The sequence below is a fragment of the Ambystoma mexicanum genome, chromosome 1p (genome assembly GCF_040938575.1).
Source record: "Ambystoma mexicanum isolate Mex_15411 chromosome 1p, UKY_AmexF1_1, whole genome shotgun sequence".
Taxonomy (NCBI): Eukaryota; Metazoa; Chordata; class Amphibia; order Caudata; family Ambystomatidae; genus Ambystoma; species Ambystoma mexicanum.
Window position 1 is genome coordinate 1148137240 of NC_090921.1, and position 15903 is coordinate 1148153142.

Sequence of the window (15903 nt, forward strand, 5' to 3'; positions counted from 1 at the left end):
CTTCCTCTCTGACAGAATCTGGTTTCGGAAAAACTCACAGCAGTTGATGGATCTCAGCTATCATCCGGCCCAGTGACGCATTACACCGAGAAGGTCACGCTGCTGTGTCAGGACGGTCACCAAGAGGACATCACCTTCGATCTCATCGGCGCTCCTCAGTTCCAGATGATATTGGGAATGCCCTGGCTGGAGACCCACAATCCCACAATTGACTGGTGTAAACGAGTTCTGACCTTTCCCCAAGACTGTGCCGACACCTGTTTTGGCAAGGGATTCCCATTAAAAGGTCTTACCAACCCAAGTTCGTCGAAGAATGAAACCATACTGGGCCTCACCAGTTCACTACCACCTGAATACCTGGATTACCAAGATGTCTTTGAAAAAGAGCAAGCAAACACCCTACCTCCGCACAGACCGTATGACTGCCAAATTGATCTGGTACCTGGTGCTCAAGTTCCTGTTACGCTCACCTGGCTCCCACAGGGGCGTCGACCGGACCCAGATAGCTGCGGTCTCCTCCAATGTGAAGCATAGTGCAGAGATGACAGACTGACTGGCCCACCTAATCTCGTCTGCTTGACCCGTAGAAGTGTTCTCCTGCAAGTGGAGAAAGGGATTTAGCCACCCATGGATTCTAGTAGTAATGGCACCCCACTGTTCTCCCCACTAATCACCTCCGATATTCCCTTTCAGTAATCTCACCTTATGTTTTTGAAGGATGAGCTCTCCCTCCTGCGTGGAATGCAGGGACGCGTAGATACCAGTTACTTCACTGGTTCAAAGGCGTTGGAAGAGTTCCGGATGAATATTGACTCCGAGGTTCCTGGCGAGAACCCGTAAGTATAAAGTCCAAAGAGTTCAATATGTCCGATGTTCACCCTTGTCCCATTCCCTTCTTGTGTTGCAGCCGGGTCCAAGAGAAGATTGTCTTGTGGCAGCTGATGGCATTCAGGTAAGAGTCTGTATTACCCAACACTGTCCGGTAAAAGATTCGTGTATTTAACTTGTTGTTTTCTCTCTCCTTACAGGTGCGGCGTAAGAAGTTGCGGGATGTTAAAGAATAACGCCTCCGGTTGTAAATCAGGTAAGTCTATGGTGGTAAAAAGATATTGTATTTGTTAGCTCTCTCGGCTCACCATCTATTTCTTTTGTCCCCTAGATGCTGGAGTTTGGCGAGGAAAATGATGGAGGCAGCACCGAAGCGAAAAATGCTGTGAGGACTGGTGAGTATGGCGCGGTGCTGCAGCTGGCGACGCGTGCAGAAATAATGTCCTTTCCAAGTTCGAAGACGTGATGGATCCGGAATCAGGTAAGGAATTAAAATAAAGTCTGTGTTCTATCCTTTCCTTCTTCTTTCCTCTTTTTCTAGGAGCTCTGGATTCAAGGCGGGCGTGGCAGAAGACTGGATGCTGACTGCAGGCACGGTGAGCGTTACGCTGCTGGATGCAGAATAACGCGAAGCATGTGCTGATGTTCGGGCGTGGTTTAAATAGCCTTCAAAGTAGTCCCAGGTAAGAAGTTCCCCCAGAACCACACCCGAGTAAAGAATAGTCCCTGAAGTAAAGTAGTCTCATTCAGGCCTCACGCTGGCTTGACTTCATTGCAGCATGGTCTGCATGAGGTAAGTAATGTACATGAGCCTGGCGCCTATGGCACCAGGACTGATTTCCTCTATGAGCCTGGTGCTAATGGCGCCAGGACTGTACCCAGACAGCCCCTGCCGGGGCTGCTGTTTTTTTTAGTAAGCGCCTGGATGCCTGCTCCCGGGGCTGATGGGCTTGGTCTGGATGCCCGGGGGTAGGCATCATGACAGTTCCCTGCAGCCGGATTTAAGCCCTAACAGAACAGGAAAACCAGCATCTAAAAACCTACCTGGATCAGTATCTGGCAAATGGCTTAATTCGTCCGTCCAAGTCCCCTGCATTCTTGCCCCTCTTTTTTGTGCCTAAAAAGGAGGGAGACCTGAGAACTTGCATTGACTACAGAGCACTTAACCAGATCACGGTAAAAAACTGGTACCCGTTACCGCTTATCCCTGAGCTCTTGGATCAAGTCAAAAACGCTCAGATATATACAAAACTAGACTTACGAGGGGCCCACCATCTAGTAAGAGTCAAAAAAGGAGACGAGTGGAAGACGGCCTTTTGCACAAAATATTGCCTTTATTTATTTATTTATTAAATTATAAAATTATATAGTTTAAACATAAACTTTTAATTTGGATTCATAAAAATATGCCTCGTAATCGACTAAACATTTCCATCTATTATTTTCTTATGCGAAGAGAGTGCATCAATATTATAAAGGAGAATTCTTCAAGTTGCAGAAAATGATGGGGAAGAGCAGTGGGGAGGAAAGCAAAAAAAAATAAAGGGACGGGGAAAAGGTTTTCCTCGGGTTATAGTCTATGACGTTAGTTCTTTTGAAGTAGCCAAATTATCTGTGAGGAATTGAACAACTGTATAGATCAATTTCTTGTCTTGTCCTCTTAGTATTTTTGTCCATCTGGAGTCTCCTTCTTCTTGTTGAGCAGATATCTTGAATAATTCTCCAAAGAGCGCTCTCTTAGCGGTGAGTGCGGGACATATCATGATTAGGTGTTTCAGCGTTTCCGGTGAGTCTTTGTCCAGGCAGAATAGGCAGAATTGGTCTGACTTTGCTATTTGTCTGATATTGGCAAGACTTTGTCTAGTCAGGAAAGTATTTAGATGAATTTTCATGAATGCGGTACGAATAATCGGGTCTGGAAAGAGTGGCAGGTATTGCGGGAGTTCATTGAGTGCTCGAATAACCTTTGGGCATTGCAAATTCATGCTGTATCTCACTTTTCCTTCTGATGTTTTTGACCAATCATTTTGCTGCATCTTAATCTTGGCACGTTGGGGGCGATTGATAAGCATTTCTATGGTAATGTCTTCAATCATCATTTTTTGGAATAGGGCTGCTTTCCACGCCTTTAACGAGCTGATGTTCATGGCATGTGGGGTCTCTTGCAAGATTTGTGTTTCCGGTGTTTTATCTTCATTTATCAACTTGCGCAATAGATCCATCTTCTTCCACAGTACAATTGAAGTGAGAGATTGCAAAGCCACTTGAAACTGTATTCTTGTCATGGGATAATTAATGGCCTTTATGAATATCAGGTTATGCCCTTTGGACTATGTAATGCCCCGGCGGCGTTCCAGTTTTTCATGAATGAGGTGCTCTGCGAACTGTTGGACGTCTGCGTTCTTGTCTATATTGATGACATTCTTATCTTTTCAACCACCAAGGAGGACCACATCGACCATGTCCTGGCAGTTTTGGAGAAACTGCGGCAACACCGGCTATATGCCAAATTGGAGAAATGCTTCTTTCATGGGACAGAGGTAGAATTCCTCAGCTTTATTCTCACACCACGGGACGTACGCATGGACACACGCAAGGTAGACGCTATCCTTAACTGGCCCTCACTGACATCCATAAAGGGAGTACAGAGTGTACTCGGGTTCGCCAACTTTTATCCCCGGTTCATTCCCAGGTTCTCCCAGATCACCTCTTTACTACGGAAAAATAAACAATTTAATTGGTCCGCAGAGGCAGAGAAAGCCTTCCAGGAGCTAAAACAAGCATTTACCACAGCACCAATTCTACGGCATCCTCGACCAGAACTACCATACATGGTCGAAACTGATGCTTCCAACATAGCAATGGGAGCAGACCTGTCACAACGAGACCCCGAAACAGGTCAGTTGCATCCCGTGGCATTCTGGTCTCACAAGTTTTCAGCCCCTGAATTGAATTATGCAATCACTGATAAAGAACTGCTAGCAAATAAGGCAGCGTTCAAAGCCTGGAGACATTATCTTCTTGGAGCTAGACATACAGTCACCGTCGTCACGGATCATCGCAATCTACAATATCCGAAGACTGCTAAAGCGCAATCATCACACCGACTCCGCTGGGCTCTCTTCTTTGCGGAATACGACTTCGTCATCACCTATAGACCCGGAGTACGCAATGGAAAAGCGGACGCCCTGTCTCGCATGAGTGAGGGAGAAGAGGCATTCACTACACCAGACTCCGTGACCATCATCCCTGAAGGACGAATCCAAGGCATGATTGCCGCAACCACCACTCTAGACAACTTAAAATCTGACCTGCAACACTTGATGGGTCCACCAGCGCAACAGGAATGGCTAGGGAAGGGAGACCGGTATACGATTGTGGATAACCTACCATACTACCAAGGATGATTGTACATCCCGGATAAGACATTACAGAAGCAAATCATCACACACTATCACGATTCATAAGTAGAAGTACATCCGGGAATAGCCAAAACCCAAGCTAAAATAAAGAAAAATTACTGGTGGCCAACTTGGCGAAAGGACATTGCCCAGTTCATCGCAACCTGTGGCACCTGTGCACAATACAAGTCCCAAAAACAAAATCCCACAGGTCTGCTCCGTCCTTTAGAAGTACCCCCAGCACCTTGGCATACGCTATCCCTCCTGTAATGGATACAATACCATCTTAGTCGTCATAGATCTGTTTTCCAAAATGGCCCACTTTATTCCCCTGAAAGGTCTCCCAACTGCTTCTACTCTGGCTACTGTGTTTTTGGAACAGGTCGTCTGGCTACACGGGCTCCCATCAATATTGATATCAGACCGAGGAACTCAGTTTGTCTCTACATTCTGGAAAAGGTGTTGTAAAATTACCAAAATCGACCGCTACAAAATCTACAGGCCATCACCCCCAAACCAACGGCCAGACCGGACTAACCAGACCCTCGAGCAATACATAAGGTGTATGCTGCAACAAACCGAGGATACCTGGAAGGACATACTTTGGTTAGCAGAATACGCATATAACAACTCCATTCCCACCAGTACGGGACAAAGCCCATTCTACATATGTACGGTCGAATCCACAGACATCTGTTTTTGACCCACACGAATCATTAGAAATGCCCGCTGTAACGACCTTATACAAAACCGTCACCAAGGTTTTTAAGGAAGCAGCAGAGCATCTTGCCAGAGCCAAAGAGGAACAGAAGCAGTTTGCGGATCGACACCGAAGGGAAACTCCAAACTACCAAGTCAGAGACAAGGTTTGGTTAGCATCCAAAAACATCCCCCTGAAAGACCAAGGGCGTTCCATCCCAGATATCTGGGACCCTACACTATCAAGGCTGTGATCAACCCTGTGGGCCATGAAATTAGAATTACAGGCCCACATGCGGATCCCCCCGGTGTTTCATGTCTCCCTCCTAAAACCATTGAGACCAGGTACGCAGATCGGTACTCCACCGCATCCCGAAATAGTTGAAGGAGAACCAGAATACGAAGTTAAAAGGATCCTAGACTCTAAGATGGTCCGGTCCAAGTTATACTACCTTATAGACTGGAAAGGTTATTAACCCCAAGATCGGACCTAGGAACCCAGTGAGCATGCCCATGCTCCACGATTAATCAGGCAGTTCCACCGCAATAACCTCACTAAACCAGGGCCAGGGGGAAATCACCTATGAGAGGGGCCTTGAGGGGGAGTGCTGTCATGGCCACAGGCCCCAGAACATACAAACCACACCATCTAGTGATGGGGGAATGGGTCACTTGACTCACTTATGTCCCTTTGGGACCCATAAACATAGGGGCCCTGGCTGGACTCAGTCCTGGCGCCTTTGGCCCCAGGCTCATATAGAGATGTGAGCAGGTACACTTTATTTCAGTGCAAGAGTGCTTTTACTTTATTTCAGTGCAGGAGTGTTTTTATTTTACAAGAACTTTCCAGGAGCTGAAAGCCTTTATTTCAGAGAACCTCCTCATGTGCTGACTCGTCAGGTGTGGCTCCTTAGTCCTTGTCTTCATGTGCTGACTCATTGGGTGTGGCAGGGTGTGGCAGGCAGGTTGAACCTGGTGGGCGTGGCTTCAGAAGCTCAGCTATATAAGCTGCTCCATCCTTAAGGCCGGTGCTTCGCGTTACTGTGCACTTGTGTGCAACGTGACACTCACCGCCGCTTGGACCACTTTACTTACCTTTGAAACCAGGCGTTCTCCTGCAAACTCACCTCCAGGAAACTGGTACTTCATCGCTTCATCTGCAGACTCATCTCCTGACATCCAGTTATCCTGATCCCGACGCCGCAGCACCGCACTACGCATCCACAAATTCGGACCCTGTGAAGAAGAAGAAGGACAAGGTTAGAACATCCGTACTAGGGCTGTGCCGCATTTGCACCCTGCGCGCCCCCAATTTACCAGCTACTGTACCACTGAAGCTTCATTCCTCATTCCCTTTGGTTGCCGCCTCGAGCACCACAGCTTCTGCCGGGCTGGCAACATCACCTGCAAGGGAAGAAAGCAAACGAGCAAACATCAAAAGTGAAACGGACAGCAACAAACTTTACAATACAACAAAAACAGATGAGGAAAGACAAAGGCAAACAGGAACACTTACCTGAAGTAAAGTGGCTTAGTCGCAGCAGGACTGGACTACCACGTGCAAGGGACCAGTGAAGGAACTCGGTCCAGATCATACAAGCGCCCCAGCCAGAAGCAGCAGGACAGAGTGCTCACCAAAACTAATCAACAGTAGCAATCCCGAGCAGCATCACCTATTACCACCAGTCACCGCATAGCATAAGCGCAAAGGGCGAAGTCGGACCCGAGCGACCTCAACCCTGGGAGGGTTGCAACCGTGCCCCAACGCCTACGCAGAGAGCAGGTGAGCGTAACACATGCCTGGCGTGCATGCAAGAGATCAGATCTTCCATTGTTTATCTAATATTTAAGCGCAAAACAAATCTTGGATAAGAGAAGGGGCTCTGCATCCATTCCAGGTCATTCAACTGAAGTTCACTCTGAACTACAGAAGGAGCCAAGTATCCTTAACGAAAGAGCAGACTTGAGGAACTGCCAGAGGCATGCTAGGGAGGTTTGGGACCCTGACCCTGCTATTGTCCCGTCGGACCCCTGCTTTTGCATCATACCAAGAAGGCCTGCAAGGGCGCTTAAACCCTTTGGAGTAGTGATAACAACTACTCTCAGCATCTGCTACTTACCCTCGCAAAGAGCTTCTTCAGAAGTGTTCCTTGGCTATCCAGTGAACTAACCAGCTCTAACCCGGGGTACCACACAGGAACGCCACCCGCCTGAGTGGAGACTCGAGACTTTGGGAATCACTTGTTAGTGGTCCTGGGCCCTCTCCCACCAAAACTCGTTGTCCTAGCTCCTCTGGGTCGCGAGAGTGTGCCATGCACAAGCATTTGTGGTTCCTGTTTCGCCTGCTGTGGCGACTGTCACTGTAAGTGCCTGCAGACCTGCCCCACCAAGTCCTGTGATGTGCTGCACCGGAACTATCCTTCTCCTTTCTTCGAGAGCTGAGAACAGGCTACTGTCCCCCCATGGACGATCATCCCGTCACACAGCCGCTGAGAGCCGGAGAGTACTGTAACTGCAGGGTGAAACCTACTAGCGAAGTGGACAAAACTGGCCAAGTTTGGTTCAGACTGTGTTGAGGGTGGGTGAGTACTTTCATCACTTACTGGTGGCCCTCTGGCGCATCCATCTGTTTTTACACACAAGAATCCCTTAAAAGATACTCACCTTGGCTGGGCTAGCCTGCATTCCCCAGCTATTCCTAAACTATGAAAGTCACTCTATCTGCAAGGGTAGACCCTCCTCAAGGATTAGGGCTTTATTCTTCATCACCTCAACCCCCTTCCTGAACAACTACATCACCCTGAATAGAACCCGCTTTTCGCTTTACTCGTGACCACACGTTGTTAATGCATTCCTTTACTTTGAGCATAAGGCTCCTCACAATTTAGGGCTGGACTGCATAAGCTAAGGATTGACTATGAAGAACTGCCTAATGTGATATCTGTGTTGAACTTACCCCTTTCTGTTGCAGGTTGTGGTTATTTTCTCCCCTTTCATCAGCATTAGGCTAAACACATGTTGTATATATGTTACATAGTGAATAAGCGTGTGTGGTAACTGTTTTCTTAATACTGTGGTTTAATCAGTTTTTTTATAAAGCCCTATAATAAATGTATTTTTGATATCATATACATCTATCTAAGAGTAATCTATGGAGTTTTACTGTGTGTGCTCATTGTGGGCTTCCGATCACTCTCACCCCTCCTGAGACTTTGAGTGACCGTCTCCCAAACTACTGTAGATTGGTCTGGCGTTTCAACCGAAGTCTTTATCAAGGCAGAGGTGAAGTGGCAGCAGGCTCGTGGTAGAGCTGGTGGCCGGTCGGCCCAGGTTGTGGTGCCAGGTGGAGGCTAATAGGCCTTGTCTGTGGCCTGGATCGGCGCTGCGTTCCGGATGAGATCAATCCGGAAATGAGTGCGACTGCCTGTTGGGGCCGGACACTTCCTGACTAGTTCATCAAGTCAGGAAGACTTCAGTTAAAACGCTTGTCGGCTTTTTGTTTCACCATTTTTTTGGCACCCAATACCAATTGGCTATCTTGTATTTAAACACCAATAAATCACCATGCTTATGATCCAATGACTGGACTATTACTAGACTGTCAAAATCAGCAAAAACTTGCAAAATCGGACTATCAAATCCAGCCAGCGCCCACATGTAACAAGGGTTTGTCACCCCACCAAACATAAAATCACCCGGGAACCCAGGAGTTGGTCCCCAGACAAGCCATGTTCCAGGCTGCAGGCAAAACGACAAACACCAACAGGAGGTGCGCAGGGGACCGGCTGTCCCAACACTAAAACTCCCCACCCCCTTGAAACTTTACTCTTGTGAATGCTTTCATTGTACTTGGGTTGATACGTATAAAACCTATCTTCCCTATAATCATTATCATCTCTAATAAACCTTTTTGATTTTCTTAAATTCACTTCATCCTGATGTTGTTTCAAAATTTTGGCTAATGGATTGACATTTTTATTTTTGGTTGCTTCCGGTGCATTCATCTCAGTAATTTCTTTTGTTAATTTTTCAATTTTATTCTCTGTTCTTTGGGGTTCTCTGTGTGCATCTTCTATAAGTAGTTCAATCATTTTCTTGCAGCTATTATTAAGATTTTCCTCGAATTGTTCTGCTAAATCTAGGTCTTCTGGGTTATTGAAATTAGGAAAAATTCAAATGCCCACACCTTGTGGATTGATTATGTTCTAGATAGTTGCACATTATAGCTCTTTTATAGTATTTGTTAATTTCTTTTATGGACATGTGTTCTAACCTATAAGCAAAAAGGCTGAGTATTTCCAGTACTGTATTTCTAGTTATAAAGACATTATTAGAACTGCTTTGTGGTGAAAAAGGTGATTTAACATCATCATCCCTGTTTAATTAATAATTTGTCGTAATGTTGTGCTTGAGGCTACACGGTTTTTGGTTTGAAAATTACTAATTCATGTTGATAAACCTCCCTGCATCTACTGTTGGATAAATTAAAGGAATAGTGGGCTCAGAAATATTATTGTACCGACCGTTCGGGCATGTGGTTTTAAGCATACGTTGATCGCTTGTAAAAACATTTCCTATGCCCCTTACTTTAGTTTTCCTCACTTTTACACATGCAAAATCAGGCAGCAGGGTGCGGCCATCTTGTGCTAATATTATCCGTTGCTGCATCGCCCTAAGGTGAACTGCCCTCGCGGCACTAAATCATATCCTCTGCCCCTGAAGCTCACATCACTAGACGCGTACGGCCCATTTCACAATGCGAATGCACGTCTCGTGTCAACATTCTCTGTGTGCCAGCTAATGACGTTTCTCCACGGAAATGGCAGGACGCCTCTTTCCTCAATAAGTATGAACAGACTGCTTCTCATCAGACAACATCAGAGTTGCCTTTTCAATCGTTTCACTTTCTTTTTTTGTGTATTCTGTGACTCTTTTCTGCTCTGTTCAGCTATCTTTGTTGCTTGTTGCCGTGCGAACAGATACTAGCACTAGCATTACTATCGATTTTAATTGTGTCGTATAATGACAACAATACAGCCCTACAAGTACGAGCCGGAGTATTCCGAGGCGGAATTAGTTGAAAGAGAAAGATGCGGAAATGATGGGGCATCGGACGACATTTGAGAGGACGAATCACCGAATCAAGAGCCTGAGCCTAGTCGCATGGAAGACGTTTCCACCTGGTGTACCTGCAATCTGTGCAAGGTCATGCCAACCGAGGAGGAGAACTGCTGCTGCAGAGAAAACTCTGGATGGTTGGCCTACATATTGGAAGACGAGGCATGGCCGCTATGCGTTACCGAGCTGCATGATTACAGGACAGCCTGCCTCACAAGGTCCGTGTTGCGGATTATGATGGTGCTTATGCACAAACTTTGCGCAACAGATCGCCCGCGCAATCCAAGTAACGAGTAAGTGTACTTTAGATGTGATGTCACTAATACCACTAAAATTTCATTTTTGTCTCCTATATTGTTGTAGCTTTGATCTATCACTGCCAAATGAATGTAGTCTTGCAATTCTATACATTACTCGCGATTTGGGGAAATCATAGAGGTCGTCTTATGTGCCTTTCTCGTACAACCAAGAAACAATATTTCTCTGTGCCCCAAACATTATGGAATGCATAGTTGTTCACTTTTGTAATGCGTCTACACTTTAAAGCCCAAGTTGATTGATCCATGAAGTAACATTTTTACTGGTAACTATGCCATAGGATGCAAGATTGCATTTTCAACTAAGGTTTGATACACTTATCATGTTCATTTAAATACAGCTTGTATGTTTCTTTTCCACAGGTAGTACAGGCTGGTGGCCTAACGTGCGTTTACATGGTGGCTTCATGGGAAGCTTCGATACCGCGTTCGGCGAGTAATACCTGCCTGTGTCGTTGGTGCCATTGGAGCCAAATTCCCCATTGACAGCCGTCAGTACAGGGGATTTTCCCACACTGTTCTGCAACCCGAAGTATACAATGTGTAGTACATTTGTGCCATCAACATCAGCAACAAAATAAAATACAAATTAACTTTTATGAATAGTTGTTTAAATTTTTCATTGAATCAAGGACACGCTGACTTGTCCTGGCAGGGCTAGCAGGGTGGAAATGGCCACGGTGCCAAACACCATGTACACTTCAAAGGTATCTTCCGCACAGCGGCCATTGTACACATGGCCACCCCAGACCCAGTGTCTCCAGGCATGCTCCCCTGAAGCAGACCGCGCCCCTGCAATCCACATAAGTGTGTCTCCATTCAGTAGTGTTCCTGGCCTTTTCTGCACGCCTCTTGCCCATCCATCCTCCCTCCGGTATCAATGGCAGTTCGCACCTGTGGCCCTGTCCTCCCAAGAGGGCTGGCATAGTGGGAAGGGCCAAGGTGCCAAACACTATGTACACTTCAAAGGCATTTTAGGCGCATGGGCCATTGTTCACATGGCCTAGCCAGACCCAGTGTATCCAGGCATGCTTCCCTGAAGCAGATCGCACCCCTGCAATCCACATAAGTGTGTCTCCATTCAGCAATGTTTTGCACGCCCTTTTCTGCATGCCTCATGCTCTTCCATCCCCCCCTCCAGTATCAATGGCAGTACAAACCTTTGGAAGTGCCCTCCCAAGGGTGCTGGCAGGATGGGAACGGCCAAGGTGCCAAACACCATGTACACTTCAAAGGCTTCTTACGCGCAGGGGCCATTGTTCACATGGCCTAGCTAGACCCAGTGAATCCAGGCATGCTCCCCTGAAGCAGACCGCGCCCCTGCAATCCACATAAGTGTGTCTCCATTCAGCAGTGTTCCTGGCCTTTTCTGCATGCCTCTTGCACATCCATCCCCCCTCCAGTATCAATGGCAGTTCACACCTGTGGCCGTGCTCTCCCAAGGAGGCTGGCAGGGTGGCAACTGTCAAAGTGCCAAACACCATGTACACTTCAAAGGCATGTTATGCGCAGCAGCCATTGTTCACATGGCCTAGCAATGGCCTAGGAGATGGGGGGGTTGGGGGTGTGTGTTGGATGTGTATGAATGTTTGTTTTTGAGTGTTTGTGTTGTGTATGTTGAGATGGGGGTGGGGGGCATGTCAGATGTGTATGAATGTTTGTTTTTGAGTGTTTGTTTTGTGTATGTTGAGATGGGGGAGCGTGTCGGATGTGTATGAATGTTTCTTTTTGAGTGTTTGTGTTGTGTATGTTGAGATGGGGGTTGGGGGGGCGTGTCGGATGTGTATGAATGTTTTTGAGTGTATGTTGAGATGGGGGGTGAGGGGGTGTCGGATGTGCATGAATGTTTGTTTTTGAATGTTCGTGTTGTGTATGTTGAGATGCATGTATGGGTGCATGCTTCAGAGTTTGTGTGCTGAGTTGAGGGGTTTGGGTCTGTATGGGTGCATGCTTGAGAGTGTGTGTGCTGAGTTGGGGGGTGGTGGGTTCGGGTCTGTATGGGTTAATGGTGTATGCTTGAGTGTGTGTGTGCTGAGTTGGGGGGGTGGGGGGTTCGGGTCTGTTTGGGTGCATGTTTGAGAGTGTGCTGAGTTGGGGGGTGGGGGGTTCAGGTCTGTATGGGTGCATGTTTGGGAGTGTGTGCTACGTTGGGGGGTAGGGGGTTCGGGTCTGTATGGGTGCATGTTTGAGAGTGTGCTGATTTGGGGGGTGGGGGGTTCGTGTCTGTGTGGGTGCATGTTTGAGAGTGTGTGTGCTGAGTTGGAGGGTGGGGAGTTCGGGTCTGTATGGGTGCATGTTTGAGAGTGTGCTGATTTGGGGGGTGGGGGGTTCGTGTCTGTATGGGTGCATGTTTGAGAGTGTGTGCTGAGTTGGGGGGTGGGGGGTTCGGGTGTGCATGAATGTTTGTTTTTGTATGTTTGTGTTGTGTATGTTGAGATGCATGTATGGGTGCATGCTTCAGAGTTTGTGTGCTGAGTGGGGGGGTTTGGGTCTGTATGTGTGCATGTTTGTGAGTGTGTGTGCTGAGTTGGGGGTGGGGGGTTCGGGTCTGTATGGGTGCATGTTTGAGAGTGTGCTGATATGGGGGTTCGGGTCTGTATGGATGCTTGCTTCAGTGTGTTTGGGGCATAGTGTTTGGTCGGGGTTGAGGGGTCCATGGGCCATAGTGTTTGGTTGGGGGTGAGGGACATGAGGCATAGTGTTTGCTTGGGGGGTGAGGGACAGGGGGCATAGTGTTTGGTTGTGGGTGGGAGCCATGGGGCATAGTGTTTGGTTGGGGGTCAGGGGGCATAGTGTTTGGTTGGGGGTCAGGGACAGGGGGCATAGTGTTTGCTTGGGGGGTGAGGGACAGGGGGCATAGTGTTTGGTTGGGGGTGGGAGCCATGGGGCATAGTGTTTGCTTGGGGGTAAGGGACAGGGGGCATAGTGTTTAGTTGGGGGTGGGAGCCATGGGGCATAGTGTTTGGTTGGGGGTGAGGGGGCCATGGGGCATAGTGTTTGGTTGGGGGTGGGAGCCATGGGGCATAGTGTTTGGTTGGGGGTGAGGGACAGGGGACATAATGTTTGCTTGAGGCGTGGGGGCCATGGGGCATAGTGTTTGGTTGGGGGTGAGGGGGCCATGGGGCATAGTGTTTGGTTGAAGGTGAGGGACAGGGAGCATAGTGTTTGGTTGGGGGTGGGAGCCATGGGGCATAGTGTTTGGTTGGGTGTGAGGGGGCCATGGGGCATAGTGTTTGGTTGGGGGTGGGAGCCATGGGGCATAGTGTTTGGTTGGGGGTGAGGGGGCCTTGGGCATAGTGTTTGGTTGGGGGTGAGGGGCAGGGGGCATAGTGTTTGCTTGGGGGTGAGGGACAGGGGGCATAGTGTTTGCTTGGGGGTGGGAGCCATGGGGCATAGTGTTTGGTTGGGGGTGAGGAGGCCATGGGGCATAGTGTTTGGTTGGGGGTGAGGGACAGGGGGCATAGTGTTTGGTTGGGGGTGAGAGGGCCATGGGACATAGTGTTTGGTTGGGGGTGAGGGGGCCATGGGGCATAGTGTTTGGTTGGGGGTGAGGGACAGGGGGCATAGTGTTTGGTTGGGGGTGAGGGACAGGGGGCATAGTGTTTGCTTGGGGGGTGAGGGACAGGGGCATAGTGTTTGGTTGGGGGTGGGAGCCATGGGGCATAGTGTTTGGTTGGGGGTGAGGGACAGGGAGCATACTGTTTGGTTGGGGGTGGGAGCCATGGGGCATAGTGTTTGGTTGGGGGTGAGGGGGCCATGGGGCATAGTGTTTGGTTGGGGGTGGGAGCGTGGGGCAGTGTTTGGTTGGGGGTGAGGGGGCCATAGGGCATAGTGTTTGGTTGGGGGTGAGGGACAGGGGGCATAGTGTTTGGTTGGGGGTAAGGGGGCCATGGGGCATAGTGTTTGGTTGGGGGTGGGAGCCGTGGGGCATAGTGTTTGGTTGGGGGTGAGGGGGCCATTGGACATAGTGTTTGGTTGGAGGTGAGGGGGCCATGGGGCATAGTGTTTGGTTGGGGGTGGGAGCCATGGGGCATAGTGTTTGGTTGGGGGTGAGGGGGCCATGGGGCATAGTGTTTGGTTGGGGGTGAGGGACAGGGGGCATAGTGTTTGGTTGGGGGTGAGGGACAGGGGGCATAGTGTTTGGTTGGGGGTGGAAGCCATGGGGCATAGTGTTTGGTTGGGGGTGAGGGGGGCATGGGGCATAGTGTTTGGTTGGGGGTGGGAGCCATGGGGCATAGTGTTTGGTTGGGGGTGAGGGCGCCATGGGACATAGTGTTTGGTTGGGGTGAGGGACAGGGGGCATAGTGCTTGGTTGGGGGTGAGGGACAGGGGGCATAGTGTTTGGTTGGGGGTGGGAGCCAGGGGGCATAGTGTTTGGTTGGGGGTGAGGGTGCCATGGGGCATAGTGTTTGGTTGGGGATGGGAGCCATGGGGCATAGTGTTTGGTTGGGGGTGAGTGGGCCATGGGACATAGTGTTTGGTTGGGGTGAGGGACAGGGGGCATAGTGTTTGGTTGGGGGTGAGGGACAGGGGGCATACTGTTTGGTTGGTTCTCTGTGTGCCAGCTAATGACGTTTCTCCACGGAAATGGCAGGACGCCTCTTTCCTCAATAAGTATGAACAGACTGCTTCTCATCAGACAACATCAGAGTTGCCTTTTCAATCGTTTCACTTTCTTTTTTTGTGTATTCTGTGACTCTTTTCTGCTCTGTTCAGCAATCTTTGTTGCTTGTTGCCGTGCGAACAGATACTAGTACTAGCATTACTATCGATTTTAATTGTGTCGTATAATGACAACAATACAGCCCTACAAGTACGAGCCGGAGTATTCCGAGGCGGAATTAGTTGAAAGAGAAAGATGCGGAAATGATGGGGCATCGGACGACATTTGAGAGGACGAATCACCGAATCAAGAGCCTGAGCCTAGTCGCATGGAAGACGTTTCCACCTGGTGTACCTGCAATCTGTGCAAGGTCATGCCAACCGAGGAGGAGAACTGCTGCTGCAGAGAAAACTCTGGATGGTTGGCCTACATATTGGAAGACGAGGCATGGCCGCTATGCGTTACCGAGCTGCATGATTACAGGACAGCCTGCCTCACAAGGTCCGTGTTGCGGATTATGATGGTGCTTATGCACAAACTTTGCGCAACAGATCGCCCGCGCAATCCAAGTAACGAGTAAGTGTACTTTAGATGTGATGTCACTAATACCACTAAAATTTCATTTTTGTCTCCTATATTGTTGTAGCTTTGATCTATCACTGCCAAATGAATGTAGTCTTGCAATTCTATACATTACTCGCGATTTGGGGAAATCATAGAGGTCGTCTTATGTGCCTTTCTCGTACAACCAAGAAACAATATTTCTCTGTGCCCCAAACATTATGGAATGCATAGTTGTTCACTTTTGTAATGCGTCTACACTTTAAAGCCCAAGTTGATTGATCCATGAAGTAACATTTTTACTGGTAACTATGCCATAGGATGCAAGATTGCATTTTCAACTAAGGTTTGATACACTTATCATGTTCATTTAAAT